The 15,758-nt window shown below is 31.7% G+C and overlaps 1 long non-coding RNA gene across 1 annotated transcript in view; it reads right to left on the bottom strand.

Annotated features, from left to right (window-relative positions):
• LOC132759300 (uncharacterized) overlaps nt 1-15,758 on the bottom strand; it is a 49,565-nt gene that overhangs the window by 16,053 nt on the left and 17,754 nt on the right. The window contains exon 4 of the long non-coding RNA XR_009629690.1: nt 7,256-7,319. This is a non-coding gene — a long non-coding RNA (uncharacterized LOC132759300). The remainder of the gene's footprint in view (nt 1-7,255; nt 7,320-15,758) is intronic.

Below are 15,758 nucleotides of genomic sequence, written 5' to 3'. Positions count from 1 at the left end.
TTTCAAAGCCATATGTCTATGGACTTTGAAAATATTTTAACTATTACAAAAACTTTAACGTAAATTCTAAGTCGAAAAAGGGGCATAATTCTGTCAAAATGCTTGATAGAGTTACCTTCTCCTGTCTACAGGTTGGGGTCATGATGGTGAACAAGTGTGCAAAGTTTCAAAGCCATATGTCAATGGACTTTGAAAATATTTTAACTATTACAAAAACTTTAACGTAAATTCTAAGTCGAAAAAGGGGCATAATTCTGTCAAAATGCTTGATAGAGTTACCTCCTCCTGTCTACAGGTTGGGGTCATGATGGTGAACAAGTGTGCAAAGTTTCAAAGCCATATGTCAATGGACTTTGAAAATATTTGAACTATTACAAAAACTTTAACATAAGTGGTTACGCCGACGCCGACGCGGACGCCGACGCTCGGGTGACTGCAATAGCTCTACTTATTCTTATCGAATAGTCGAGCTAAAAAAGCAATGTAAATTTAATCCAGAAACTTTTCTCGTTCAACATAGACATTACGATACTTAATAATTTATGCGGATGATGCAAAAAAAGAAGCCTGACAGTCATTCAAGGATATGAACAATAAAGTCAAACATTTATTTCAGAAATGTGTGGGTTTTACAATAAATCTTTTCAAATAACTTACTCCCGCAAAAAAATACGACCTGCAAAAATCATTATGGCGGAAGATTTTGTGACATTCATCCTGTATGTGACTACCTGTCATCTAATGCTTTCTAATATAAACCACAGAGTATCTGTTCTGTTCTTTGTTTAATTAAATATCATATAAAACCGCGTATGTAAGTTTGATTTTAGCGTGACATGACATATATATAAAATTTATCTATTATAACCACCAGAAACCATATTTGGCGACTCACTGCAGGAAAGTGTTAGTAATTTTATAAATAAAGAGTACAATGTTTATGAATCACAATATATTGTACAGTCTATATAAAATTGCTGCAACATTCCAAAAGTAACACTTAACAGTTTTTCATGTAAGTCGTAAACTGCGAGTAAACAAGAGTCTCATATCTGAATTAGCCCCTTGCCTGACTGCAGAAACTCAATATACCCATGCAACCAGTGCAGACCAAAATCAGCCGACACATACATACCGTCTTATCATGGTCTGCCCTGTTCACTCTGCAAGTCAGTATGTTTTTTTGAAGTTTTTCTTAGAAAGGACGAATGGTTTTGTTCATGGACAAGATGCACAAGAATTAGTGTTATCAAGATACTTCGAATGGTAATGTTTTAAAACTCTAAATACTTAATTTAATTATAGGAATGTGGGATCAAAGTTGAAACACTGGCTTTGCAGAACTGTCAAACAATACAAGAAGTCTTGCTCTATAATAATTATTAAGTTATTCTATCGGTTCTCGAGAATATGCTTATGATGTGTCAGCCATCTTGTAGCATACAATACGATGAAACAGACATATTGACATTTAAAACGGTACCACACACACATATATTATACTGCATATTATGTGGAGTTCCTAGCAAGAAAGAAAAATTCTATAATTAAGATCACTGGTGTGACCTTGCAGCAGGGATCAAACATGAAGGGCACAACCTGCCTCAGGAATTTATTTAAATACATTTGGGCTTATGTTACAAAATTTACTGCCTTAGTTGTCTTCTATTAACATCCCTGGCTAACAACTGTTATAAGGGGATTGGTGGCCTAGTGGTTAAGGTGTCTGCCTCTCAACCCAGAGATCATGGGTTTGAGCCATAATTGAATCTCGACTATGTTTCTTTATATGACAACAGTACTGGTTGGAGAAAGTGATTAATATAAGTTGCAAGAACTTGTTTCGCAATCGAGCTTAAATAAATATGTTTAAACGCAACAACTGTTTTAAAAATAGAAATGTTTCTTTAATGTACTCTAGGCCAGAAATATTTCAGGCATGACAAGAACTGTGTTTTACTATGGTAATATATTTTTGATATTGCAAATACATAAATCTAAGACAGACTGTATTAGCCTGTTTTATATCCATCCCATTTCGCATCATTTCATGTATGGGATTTAAAAATTATGCAATCTAAAATATATTTTGTAAGCACTTCAAATTCCAGAAAACTTTTACAGAGGTGATTGTCTGGTTTGAAATATTAATGCCATGCAATTTGTAAAAATAATGTGTTTGTCTGTGAAACTTTGCCTGTTATTTGCCATAAATATACGAATAATAAAACTTAATGGACACTTTAAGCTCCCTTAATGATAAGAATTGCTGAACAGTATCAAATTTAGGGTTATCTTGCCCACAGCAAAAGCAATTTTTATGATGAGTAAATTTTATAAGCACCATCTTGAAAAGAATAAAACTAAGAAGAAAGATGCATTCTTGGTCTAAGATGTTTTATTAAGAATATCATAACTTGTGTCTGTCTAGCCTACCAGACTTTCGCAATGTGACTTTATTTCTTTAACTTTATACTCACCACAATAAAACTACTATACAGTACTGTATGATGCGATTTTAGACTCTGAAATCAAACCAAATATTTATGTATATTCAGAAAATTTATCTTCGCTTTTATAAAACCAAACAGTGAAAATTGGATTACGTTTCAAACAAATGATCGCTGGCTACTAGTATTGGTCTGTGTATAATAAAGAATAAATGACCTGTTTTGTCCATAGGGAGAAATGCGAGGAGGGTAAATGGTTAATGTCAACATGCCAACCTCTCTTTCCCCATCCACATCTCACGTTTCATCTCATTAACAACAAAAACTGGCCGACATGAAATCTATTTAAAGATCAAACAGGCAATTTGTAATGCAAATTAAGATTTGATCCCCTCATTTTAAGGTTCCCCGATTTGAATTCATCAAAAATTTTAGGTCAACACTTGAAGTGACTGGCATATTTTTGCGTTGACCTTGTTGCATTGAAACTGTGAATAAAAGGAGCCAAGAGAGAAGGACATATGCCGGGCATATATTTGCAAACAATTCAGAAATATTTACAACTTTAATGTTACAAATGAGTTTTCTTAAATAGCATCTCTCGCAGTTAAACCAGTGTCAAATACTTTGAATTTTTCACTTGATACTTCAACTGTAACTCAACACAAATAGAATAGGATAAACTTTGTAATATAAACTAAATTTGACATGTCAAATAAAGAACAACATTTCATACAATACCTGTTATTTATATGCACAAATCTAAAGACACGCGCTTTATACAATGCCAACTTGAGATGTAATTATAATATTTTACGAAACTTTTCCTTGACATATAAATAAATACAATTATTTTGTATATAATACTCGCGTTACAGACTTTGCAATATGATTCGAAATTTACATACCAGTGCAAACCATTGACGTACAATAAATAAATCAAAATTTCATTTAAGACGATAAATTATCACAAAACCAACACTTACGAAAATATTTCGCCCGTAAAAGTCCTTAATTTATAGACATCTATTTCGGAATTTATAATGAGATTTTTTCTCCTTTAATATTGTCATTTTCGTCTATCAAATATCCCACATAATCATTTCGCATATTTATGAATGAGCATACCTTTGTTAATGATTGAAATATTAGGTCAATAACGTAAGATAACAAGTCCTGTAGTAATCAACTTTTGAAGGGTTTATTTGGTGTATTCTCTTTGAAGAATTTAACCCATATTTGTCCAGGCTTAAGCATAGGGCAAGGATAGCATTAATACACCTGGCGTCAATCAGGTCTTGAGAAGGATAAAACTTGAGATTGTTTCAAGAAGCGATGATTTCATATGAAGTAATATACCATTATAAATAAGCTTAAATATAATGGGTGTCTTGTGTTCAACCTAAAATGAATATACTAGGTTTATTCTGATATTGTCAACCTATTCCCTTCTATAATTGACATAATGCATTAAAACAATGTCCAACTGTCCATTGTTTATTAAATTTTGAGAATTCCGTATAAAATTATAACTACGACTGTACAGTACACAATCTAAACTTAATGAAGCCCTATAGAATGTTCAAATACTGTGAAATCAAAGATGTCCCCTGAACGTATCATAACATTAGGATATTCAGGAATGAAGGCTGAAATCATTGATTTTATGCAAGTAAAACAATCACATGTATTCATCACACATAGTCCTGCCATATTTTAGGGGCCTCCGTGGCCAAGTGGTTAAGGTCGTTGACTTGAGATCACAGGTCCCTCACCGCTGTAGGTTCGATCCTCACTCGGGTCGAAATCTTTCATGTGAGGAAGCCATCCAGCTGGCTTACGGAAGGTCGGTGGTTCTACCCAGGTGCCCGCTCGTGCCTGAAATAATGCCCGAAGGGGCACTTGGGGTTTTCCTCCACCAATAAAGCTGGAAAAAAATCGACGAAAAAATCTCGGCGGGACGCTCTGAGATGGCCCGACTTGAGTGTACGGTCGCCCATATGGGCTTTCCGGCGGCGACCTTAAATAAACGCATTAAAAAAAAAAAAATGCCATTTTTTCATCATTTTGAAGGTAATTTTACATGCCATGTCAATGCAAGTGGTATAAAATATAAAAAGTGTTTTTGCCCTTCATTTTGAACAGAGGGTACTCACCTATTTCAAGAGGTTTGCATTAAATCACATTTAATAGGGCAAAATATGTTATAAACTGTGAGGTCTGTGTGAAATATTGTTCTGTTTCACATACATAAATGTCAAAAACACCACAGGGGTAGCAATTTGCGTGTATAATAGTGTCACATAATGATAACCCATATCCCTTAACTTTCAGTATATACTTGTATTAAAAACTGATCTTATTTCTATTTTTTTACAAAAAAAAAAAAAAAACAGATGAAAAAAGACTTCATCAAAAAAATCTTAAAAGAAATTTAAGTACATTATATTCAATCTTTTCAAACAAGTTTAAGCTATTGTATCAAAACAGAAAATTTATCAGTAAATGACTGAAATAACTTCACACACAGTTCATTAAATCCACAGGGCCATCGGCAAAAAGTGACATCTCTACCATATCTCATTCACACTTTGAACATATTTGAAATCATTCAGTAAAAAAATTGACCTTTATCATCTTAAATTTGTGTTATGTACTTTCTGGACTGCAGTGGCTTTAACACTCTGGTGACAATCATTGCAACTGTTAGGCAAAGCCATTATTATGACCAATAAATTTCTAACAACTGCAGTGTAACTTCATTAACTTAATAAAAAATATGAACTCGTATCTACATCCATCAGTGTGTCCTTGCTAGGAAAAGTTACAGAAAAAATCTTTTCAAGCATTTCAAGAAGAACAAACATGCTCCCCTTCCGTCCAGTCCCCACCCAATACCCCACTCCCTGCACCCCCCGAATCCCAACAATAACAAATATTCTTTTCTTTTTTATAAAAATTGAAATTTATAATTGTTCTAAGATCATTTTGCTTTGGTAAAATTATATTGCAATAAACTTCCAAAATATTTTGCCATACCAAAAAAAAACAACTAAATTTTAACAACATTCATAATTGTTTAAATGGGAGAGAGAAAAAAAAGTTTTCATATATGATATATATAAAAAAAACAACCAACATTAACAATACCCATCAAAGTGTATACCGTCATTACACAAAAATGCAGCCTTATCTCATGCCTATTTCCTCTGAATAATTTATTATTTAAGTGATATCTTATTTAAATTAGGACCTCGATTTAGACAGCCGGTAACAAACAACCACTATGAATCATCTCCCCTATCACCTGAACCATTTCAAAGCTTCCTAAACAAACTGGTAATTAAAATCTCACTTATTCTTCCTTTCTAGTATCTGATTCATGTCTCCGGTCAAACTGTATCGTTTCTGTAACAAAATGATTGTAACAAAAAAAAGCAGTGTTTGAAATTTCACTGAAGTCTTCACTTCACAAACATTTTATTATTTAAATCAAATTTTTTGCTTGGGTTATGAAGACAATGTCATTGTGGCTTAACTTTCAGCAATACTAGTGGTGTAAAATCTCCGCCTCCCCATGTATTATTTTAATCAGTCAAAACCTAACCAACCTTTCCTCATTTGTCAGTGTCAGAATTCAATATTTCTCGTAAGCCTCGATCAACATCACAGCTGAACCTCAGAGGCAGTCACCTTAAACCTTTATCCAGAGGCCCCTATACCTGAATCATATTTTAGAATTTAAATTACATGTACATCAATTAAGGTAACAAAAACAATGCTCAATGCTTCTTATTGCAAAACACAGAGTGTATACATGTATTTTCTAGATAAAATGACACCAAGGACACATCACTTTTTTTATACACTGATAAACAACAGTTCAAAGTTCAGTTGTGCATGAAAAAAATTTCATAAGTACGTGCAACTTAATATATATGCGGTAGAAGGTTTGATAGAACCCAAACTATATATGCGGTAGAAGGTTTGATAGAACCCAAACTAATAGAGAAAAGTATCAAACTGCACTGACGTTTACGTATTTTCTTCTTATTTTATTTATAAAATTAATAAACTTAAAGCCATTCTATTTCCTTTCATATAATTTTAATACCTGAATGAAAATTACGCATCCGTCTGTCATGATATAGCAAATTTACTCCAGACAGATGTTTTTTGTTTCTAAGTTCAAGATATTTAGTCACTTTTAATATCATTTAAATTGCAATGCTTTGGAAAAAAAATGCATTCGCAAGAAAATCGTCTATCCTGCTTGTTTGTGAATTCATGCATTTTACAATTAAAAAAATTTCTTACGCCCACGATTTTCGGCTTCAAGCTGAGCTGCTTTTCTTATTATAACTAGCATAATCATCAAAGCTTGACATAAAAGCTGCAAGATTGATATGCAATGAAAATGCACGTTAAGCTTCTTAGCAAATCTACATGTACTACTTATATAATATATAAAACAATATGTGCCTTACCTACAAATATATGTACACATGTACTTCTTACATTATCCATAGTATCACAATGCTTTGCGAAATAATGTTACAATAAATAAAAGTTTATGACCATCTGCTGCGGAAATTTTTAGTTTGTTTTTACTTTCATTCACTAATATAAAAACACAATATAAATCAATAGAAGTAAAATTGTAATACATGTGACCATCAGACAATAGGAAACGAGACGCACTTTCACACACAATTGAAGCCGTTTTTCCGAGACATTAACTTTTATCTGTTTAAACATTTCATAAAGTTATTCTCTCAATAAAAAAAACGTAACAATATACATACCAGTGGAGGTTTTAATATTTGTGTGGTATCCTCAGTCGTTATGCTTTCCTACATGTAATTAGTCCTATAAGTAGAAAAATAATAAGTTAAGTAACCTGGAAAATAAAGCCCTTACAATGTGCATTTACCATTTCTATAAATAACATTCCGAGTAATTTCATAATAATATATTAAATATATATATATATATCAAAATCAATATTCATTGATAAATGTCAAACAAATCAGATATCCACATACTATTAAGGACTCTGTTTAAAACAAATAACAGAAAAGTTGAGTCCAATGTTAGTAGAAGAAAAATATTCCCCTTGCCACAATTTACAAATGATTTTCTGCAGACTATCATGGCTATATCACTCCACATGTTATTAAAGAAATCCATGAAGAATTAGTCATCACGATCTTCAAAATTCCTTATTCGACTCGCTAATTTGAGCTGCAAGTGTCAATTTCATCAGACAAACGGCAGAGATTTGTATTGTTCCGTGGCTTTGTGAAATAAGACTGGTCCTAATTTTCCGTAAAATTTCTTAAATCTTAGACCGCTTTAATGAGCAGATGGTGGCCATGAAGTGCCTTTGTTCGATCACTGTTCATAAAAGGGCAGAAAAACTGTCACGATTTTTTTATTAACATTTGTATTAATTTGTATTAAGTCATCGGATGGGTACAGTTGTTAGAAAGACAGCTGCCTATTGATTTCGGATATTATTCATATATTGTTGTTATGTATTCGAGGTATTAAACTAATCGAGAAAATGGAAATTATTCACAGTGGCCATGTCACACGTGTCACAAACAGAGGCGGGGATAGCATCTACATCATTAGCGATAACCTTTTCAACCTCTTAGTCATTTGGTCAGCTTTTGATTTTATCTGATATATCATCCAATTAGTTTAACAACGTACATCAAGGAATGTTACTATATAAATAATGACCTTTAACAAGTTGTTTGGTCATCTTTGGTGTAATTAATGCGTTTTGGGTTGAATGCACATTTTCATAAAAAATAATTCTGACCGATTTTTTTATTTTTTCCAAAAATTATTACAACAGAAAAAATAGTGTATCATATAATTATTGACTTCTGCTATTAAATATCTGATATAATGAAACGTAAATTATGAAATTTTCAAGCATGGCAACATTTAATTTATTTAACACCCACCCAAACTACATGTTAAAATCTTTAAAAATAATATAGACTTTCAATCAACTAATAATAATCTATATACATGTATATTTTGGCAGTTATTGCATCCATTTATCAATTTTATGAAAAAGGCGTGGCTATGAATATATTTTATTTTTCACCTGTATTATAATTTTGAAGAATATTTTTTCAACTTTATCAAATATATTAAATTGAATATCTGCAGTAAAGTACAATAAAATTTGTCTTTGAAAATCATAAAGAATCCACAACAGGACACTGCAAGTCACATCTACAAGCACTTTGATATCCTCATTACAGAGGAAAACATTTTATGGGGGAAACTTTTTTTTGTATAATATCAATCTTAAAGCTTTCTTCGGACTTAACTTGTTTCCTGTAATGACGAAGATGACAAAGTGAGCGGGTGACAAGGAGCCTCAGTTGCTATGACAACTGTGTCTAGACTTACTGACCAATAGTGACCATTGTAATGGTAATAAATCACAATAATGTGTCTACATTGGTCAGCAACACAAGCATTTCCTTATACAGTCTCAATATTTTATCTTTGTCGGGGACAATTATATATCCACCTCTGACTGGGTCACAGCAACTTAACAAATACTGCATGTAACTCTTCTTTTTTGGAAGTTACAAAAGTCATGGTCAGTTACAAAAATAAACTTAAATGGTCAAAAAGACATCATCAATCTCTAAAAATGTTATGAAATATTGCATAAAATACTCATTTTATTACTAATTTAAGTAATAAAATGAGTATTTTATGCAATTTTTTTCATTTTGAATTATTTAAATAAATGCAACTCTTCACTTTGGAGGGAAAAAATAATGTTAATATGAATAATTTAATAAATGCAACTTCAATTTGGAGAGTAAATTATGAATGATTTTAAAAAATGAAACTCTTCAATTTGAAGTGGAAAATGTCATATGAATGACTTAAATATTAATGCAACTCTTTATTTAGGAGGGAAATACAAATTATTAAAGCAGTTTCATTTTTTCAGTGCCGCCAGAATGATATTGTAAGCTCTATATAAAACTCAATAATATACTTATTTTCACACTTAAAATTTGCACAGTACTTCCGCAAGATTTTATTTATAGCCAGAGCAGTTGATTAAAGTGACCAACTTTCACAACTACTCTAAGCTACATAGAATGGCAATTTCTTTAACCCAGGTCTGGGCTTTTTGTCAAGAGATAATTTAGCATAAAAGTGAAATATGTTACTGACAATTATGCAATGAAGGTAATGTTAGAAAAGTTGTTATATTCTTTTGGTGATCTGAGACGAAATCATTGAAAAATAGCTTAAAGTAAGCACTAATTATTATTCATATACTAAGTAATCAAATCACATGACCACCATAGAAATGAGTACTTCAAACTGTTACAATTATAGGTTGTCTACCACTAAAACTTTCACACGGATGATCTACTGTTGACACATTATACTCCATCTGCTGATCTGGTAGCTTAATATATAACAGTGGTGGCTTGCCTAACCTATCATTTTCATCTTATTTCACTATTCACTTGGTGGGTAATTGTGGTTTTCACTGGTACTAAACTTGAATTAGTCTGTTTCAGTTACAACATAAAGTGGCTGAATTAACATAATTTTCGAATGAAAGTAGGCAGGCCAGGTCAAACACCTCGCATATTCAATCTGTAGTAAGACTCCAGGGGTCACAAATCACCCACATCATTTGCATAATGATCTCTACTAGCTGTCATAACAACTGTTACTCAAAACACCATTATCTGACAGCATTAAAAGAAGATCTTGCAAAGCTTTTGACATACTGATCTAATGCTACCAGTGCAGACTAAAATAAGTCAGCAGATCTGTGCTGACTTATTTGAAAGATACATATAGACAAGTCCTTTTATGGCATTTAGCATTGCAATGGTTAACTATTTCTTATGACTACTTGCTCTTTCTAAACAAGTGTGACCTAGTATGACTTTATTGGCTTATAAGCCACCAAGATGTTTTAAAGCTATGTCTTTAATGATGAGTTTGCAGCATTATTTGTGGTGGAAGACTTCAGGTGCCACCCCATTCCCCAAGGGTATAAGCAGGCTGTGAAGAAAACCCAATATTCTGTTAGGATTGCTTCTGCATATTTAAGAATCAAAATACTCTGGCAGGATTGAACCCACATCAGTGACGGGCAAGTAATTTCAAATCAATGACTTAAATCAATATCAGGCCTTGACCTGGTTATAAAATTGTACTTCTATACATATATATATCAATAAGTGAAAAAAAAGCAAAAACAAAAAAACTCACCCCTTCACCTGGAGCAATTGACACTTTAAGCCAAAGCATCATTACACTCATCAAATGAAGTGTTTAATCAAATATTTTCACTATCTCTACTACAATTACATTAAGATATACATTCCGATACTATATGTTAAGAGAAACAACTAATTGTTGTTTCACCATAAACAAATGCTATAAACCCAGACCATAAAACGCAATTTTGATAGAAGCCAATTTGAAATAATAAAGTTTATAGCTTCAACCTTTTAACAGTTTAACAGGTTTTCGGCTACAAAAATCTGATGTTAAACACCGACCCTATCCACTCTGCATTATTAACCGACAATCTTCTTGAATACTTGATTGAAATGATAGATGAAAGGGGAATAATTTTCTGGGTCGGTAAGTTTCATTATCGGGGTATCTGTAGTGATGATAACAAGATACTGTGATTGGCAGATAGATCTAACTTGTCAGACTCCCACACTGAAGAGCTGGATGGTCCCTCTGATCTGTGGAAGATTTACAAGAAGGTCTATGATTACTTTGGCTATCACCCTTGATATTCATACAATTCAGATATTCCTGTAACAGATTGTGCATAAATTATTTGGGGACCTTTCATGCACACAGAAACCCCGTAAGATACTAGAGTATTAAAAAGATCCAGGATTGATCAAGTTGACATTCTCAGTGGCTATGGCATTTGAGCTTCAGTCTCAGGTCACTTTGGCATCAATACATTTTCCCTGGCTAAAAATGGCCTTAATAAACCAACGAGGGAGTTACCTGACTGACACTCCAGAAAAAGGAAGTCATTGCGTACATTATTAACCCTTAATTAGTCAGGAGACGGCAACTGTTACTACGAATGCAACCAGTGCAGACTTTCAATTGTGACAAAACCATTCATGACTTTTAGGAAAAGTTTCATAAGATGTACTAACTGAATAGTGAACAGTACAGACCATGATTAGACAACAAGGACTGAGATTGATCTTGGTCTGCACTGTTTGCATGGGTAGAATTAGTTGCCTCTACAGTCAAGTAACCAGTTCCGGCACAGGACCAGTTCCGGTTTCTTCATTGCCTTTGTCATTGAAATATTTCTGACATTTTACTTTTTCGTTGATAATATAATGCAATGAGTGTCTAACCAATTGTTGGGCAGCTCACATTTTCTTATGAATTGCCGGTTTTCTAGAAAAATGACATTGAATGAGTCGGAACAATTCCTGAGCCGAAACTGGACCAATGATAGTACTATTAACGCTTAGGTTTAGAAATCAACTTTGTCTTTAAACTACATCAAGGATCACTTTAGAAAAGGCACCTGAATTATATGTAATGTACTGGTACAAGTCCCTATTTGGTACAGAAAATAGTGCATTGAAATTGTTCACCATCTACAACAAATATATCAAAAGAAAAGAAATTACAAAACATTTCAAGGATGCTTACAACAATATCTATCTAAAGTATTTCAAACATTTTTTAGACTGTACCCAGCCTAAAGCATTATGGGAAGTGGATATGTACAGATGGTTTCATAATGACAATATGACCTATGTTGTCACCTATCATCATCAATTATGGTGGCAATATTTCGATACTGTAACAGGTGAACTTATCTTGATTTTAAAAACTTCAAATATAACCTTGGGGCACGAACTTATGTCATCGTCTAACCTTGTTTTATATTCATGACTTCTGTCAACAGCCAGATATGAGAAAAAAATTAACTTAAAGCCTTAAGCAATTGAACCTACATCACCTTGTATTTTATTCATAAAAACTTTTCAAAATATTGAAAACTATCAAAGGTAAGGTCTCTTTTTTCATACTTTAAAGAAAAATACATCAGTCCTACACTTTAGCATATATTATGTACATTAGCATATATGTACACCAATCGCAATAAATAAAAGTATGATGAGCACTGTTAAAACTGTTAAAGAATGGTATAGAACTAAAATAACGAATTTGAACTTTAACCTTCATATCATTAATTAAAGCAAACAATGACATGTTTCTTAAAACTTGTACATGCAAGCACTTGTTCATTATTAGTAGTCTAATAGACACCAAACTTTTTACCAACAAAAAGGTCATTTCAAAAATCGGACAACATTAGCATAATTTACCTATATACATGCGATGTTATCTTTGCTTAATTGAATATTTCATTCAATTTCACTACAGGGAAATGACCGGACATATAATCCATAAAAACTCTCCCCTGTATAAATCCAGTGTCCAGTTTCACTATATTCACTATATTCGGTGTTTTGGAGGTAACATTTCACTCTGATATCCTATCATATCACCAAACACTGACACGATTTATGTCTGTCAAGCTACTGAGGTAGAGTTTCATCAAGTAAATACATGACCATAATACCTGACCCCACATATATTATCCTGTACTGACTATGTCTCTACATTAACCTGTGTGACATTCACTAGTAGACTGAAATACATCAGTGAATGACCAGTCCTGGTTTTATTTCATGCCTTACTAACAATATTTTAGAGATAATATGTTTAATATCATAGAAATATAATAAATTTGAATTTTGTTGTTTATCTATGAAATAAAATAAATGATAAGTTTTGTTGTTTTAGAGACAATAATTATGTTATTCATGAAATAAAATAAATAATGAATTTTGTTGTTTTATAGAAACAATATGTTATTAATGAAATAAAATAAATGATGAATTTTGTTGTTTTAGAGACAGTATGTTAGTAATGAAATAAAATAAATAATGAATTTTGATATTTTAGAGTCAATATGTTATTAATGAAATAAAATAAGTTATCAATTTTATTGCTTTTAGAGACAATAATGTTATTTACATGTATGAAAAAAAAGAAGAGGAAATTTGTTATTTTAGAGACATTGTAATTAATACAATAAAATGTTGATAATCATTCTTGATTTTTTAGAGACATTAATGTTATTAATGAAATAAAACCAATAATTAACATTGCCAGTTTAGAGATATATTTATAAGAGTTTCCATTTTGGAGACACTTTTATAAATCAAAAATAAATAAAAATAAAATAATTTAATTATTCCATCAAGAAAATAGACCAAGCATGAAATATTTATTTATAATTCTTAAACCAATTCAAAACTACCTCATCTTTCAATAGGGATAACAAAGTATTCAATCCATTATACATCTGTAATAACATTAATCAAATCCAATTAATTAATACAAATACCATCTTAATTAATACCTTCTTAAATTTTTCATCAAATCGTGACGAAACATCAATATGTTAATGTATTAAAACTATTACCTTTTTCTTCACCAATCTTATTTGAATCCAATAATGATAAATTTCCTTTAATTTAAAACAGCTTTCCAATTAACAGTTTGATTTTTTCGTTTATATGATAATTATAAATGGTGCTATAACTACCTTTATCCAAATAAATAAACCTTTTTTCCTTATAATAATCTCTAAACCTGGGTTAATTGTTCCTAGATTATCCTAATATCTGTCACTAACTGCACCTTAATATCTCCATATAACACTGTCTCACATCATATTCAATGTCAATCAATGCCGATAATCTTTAAATCTTCTGAAATTTCAACATAATTATCTCCCTTTTTAAAAGTTAATTATCAAAATAAACCACACTAATCCTCTACCCCACTGTTAAACTGGTGTCACTTAGATTTTCAATACCTGTACAATACAACCAGATTACAACTTTCAAACTATCTTAAAGGAGTTATCTAACATTATCTATAGTAAAGTTAATATGATGCAAGAGTTATGTAACTTTGAACAATATTGTCTTTAGGCATAACACATGGCAGGTAGCTAGCCATTCCTATTGGACAATTTCTTCTGTATTTCAAATAGAGGCTACAGGGGTCATTTAGTACAAATGAATTATAATTTCACTAGGTATATATAGTGCAATTTAATACAATGCATTAAAATGTTGATAACACTTGATTAATCAATGAACTTTGAAGAACGGCAATAAATCTATAAAATATCCAAATATTTAACATCATACAGATAGTTTATATAAAAAAAATTGAAATTTTATATACTCAAATTTGCCATGAGTTGCCAAGTTATTGCAGCAGTCATAAACTTGTATTCACATAAAATGATAAACACCTAATGTTATGCCATTTTAATGATAAATTTTAATTCATGAACGATGTAAAACATGCTCCAGTTATTTAATCTAAAATCTAACCACTTAAGTTACAGCTCCTGTGCAGAAGACTTCTTTTAAAATATTCAAAATGATTTATTACTTTTATTGAAATATCAACTTGTGCCTCACATTCCAAAGATTGAAAAAAAAGATAACTGTTACCTTTGTCATAAGTACACCGATGATCATATCATACTACCAAAATGCAATCCAACTTCCACTTTCTTTGTGAATGAATTATCTCCCTTTTTTTAAATTGTAAATCAAATTATCTCCCCTTAATGATGAAAGGTATTAGCAAACTTTTGAAAATTTCTCAAGAATTCAAATTTTAAGTGTTCCAAAAAAGCTGATAATTACAATATTATCACAGGAAATGTTTTCATCTGCGAAAAACTGTTCACACTTTCATCGCGGATGTGAAATGCAAACAAAATAACACAGTGTCTATTTTCATTTTAGCTCGAAAAGAAAAGAAACAGAGTGAAGGGGGAAAAAAATAGATAATTGATAAACGCAGCATTTAACTAGATTCTGTGACAGAACTAAATTAAGGCAATCATGCGACTGTCACTCACGCTGAACTTCGAGCATTCACTAACAACATAACTACAGTCATATTCTCACAATATAATCATATGTTATATTAATGTATCGCTAATGCCTCCCCTGCAATTAATTTTCCTACGATTACAGCTGCTGTGCTCGGGTCAGTTTGGGGACATGCTTTAATAATGTTAAATATCAAAGTTTAGCCATCAGAAATGTTTTTAACCGGATATCTGATCCGTGACTTATGCCTTTCTTAAAACCATATATCACTGTTGTTGAAATTACTGAATTTCGCGTG

Source organism: Ruditapes philippinarum, unplaced genomic scaffold (assembly GCF_026571515.1).
Source record: "Ruditapes philippinarum isolate M1 unplaced genomic scaffold, ASM2657151v2 ctg7596_1_1_1_1, whole genome shotgun sequence".
NCBI lineage: Eukaryota > Metazoa > Mollusca > Bivalvia > Venerida > Veneridae > Ruditapes > Ruditapes philippinarum.
This window is presented reverse-complemented; position numbering and strand designations above follow the sequence as displayed.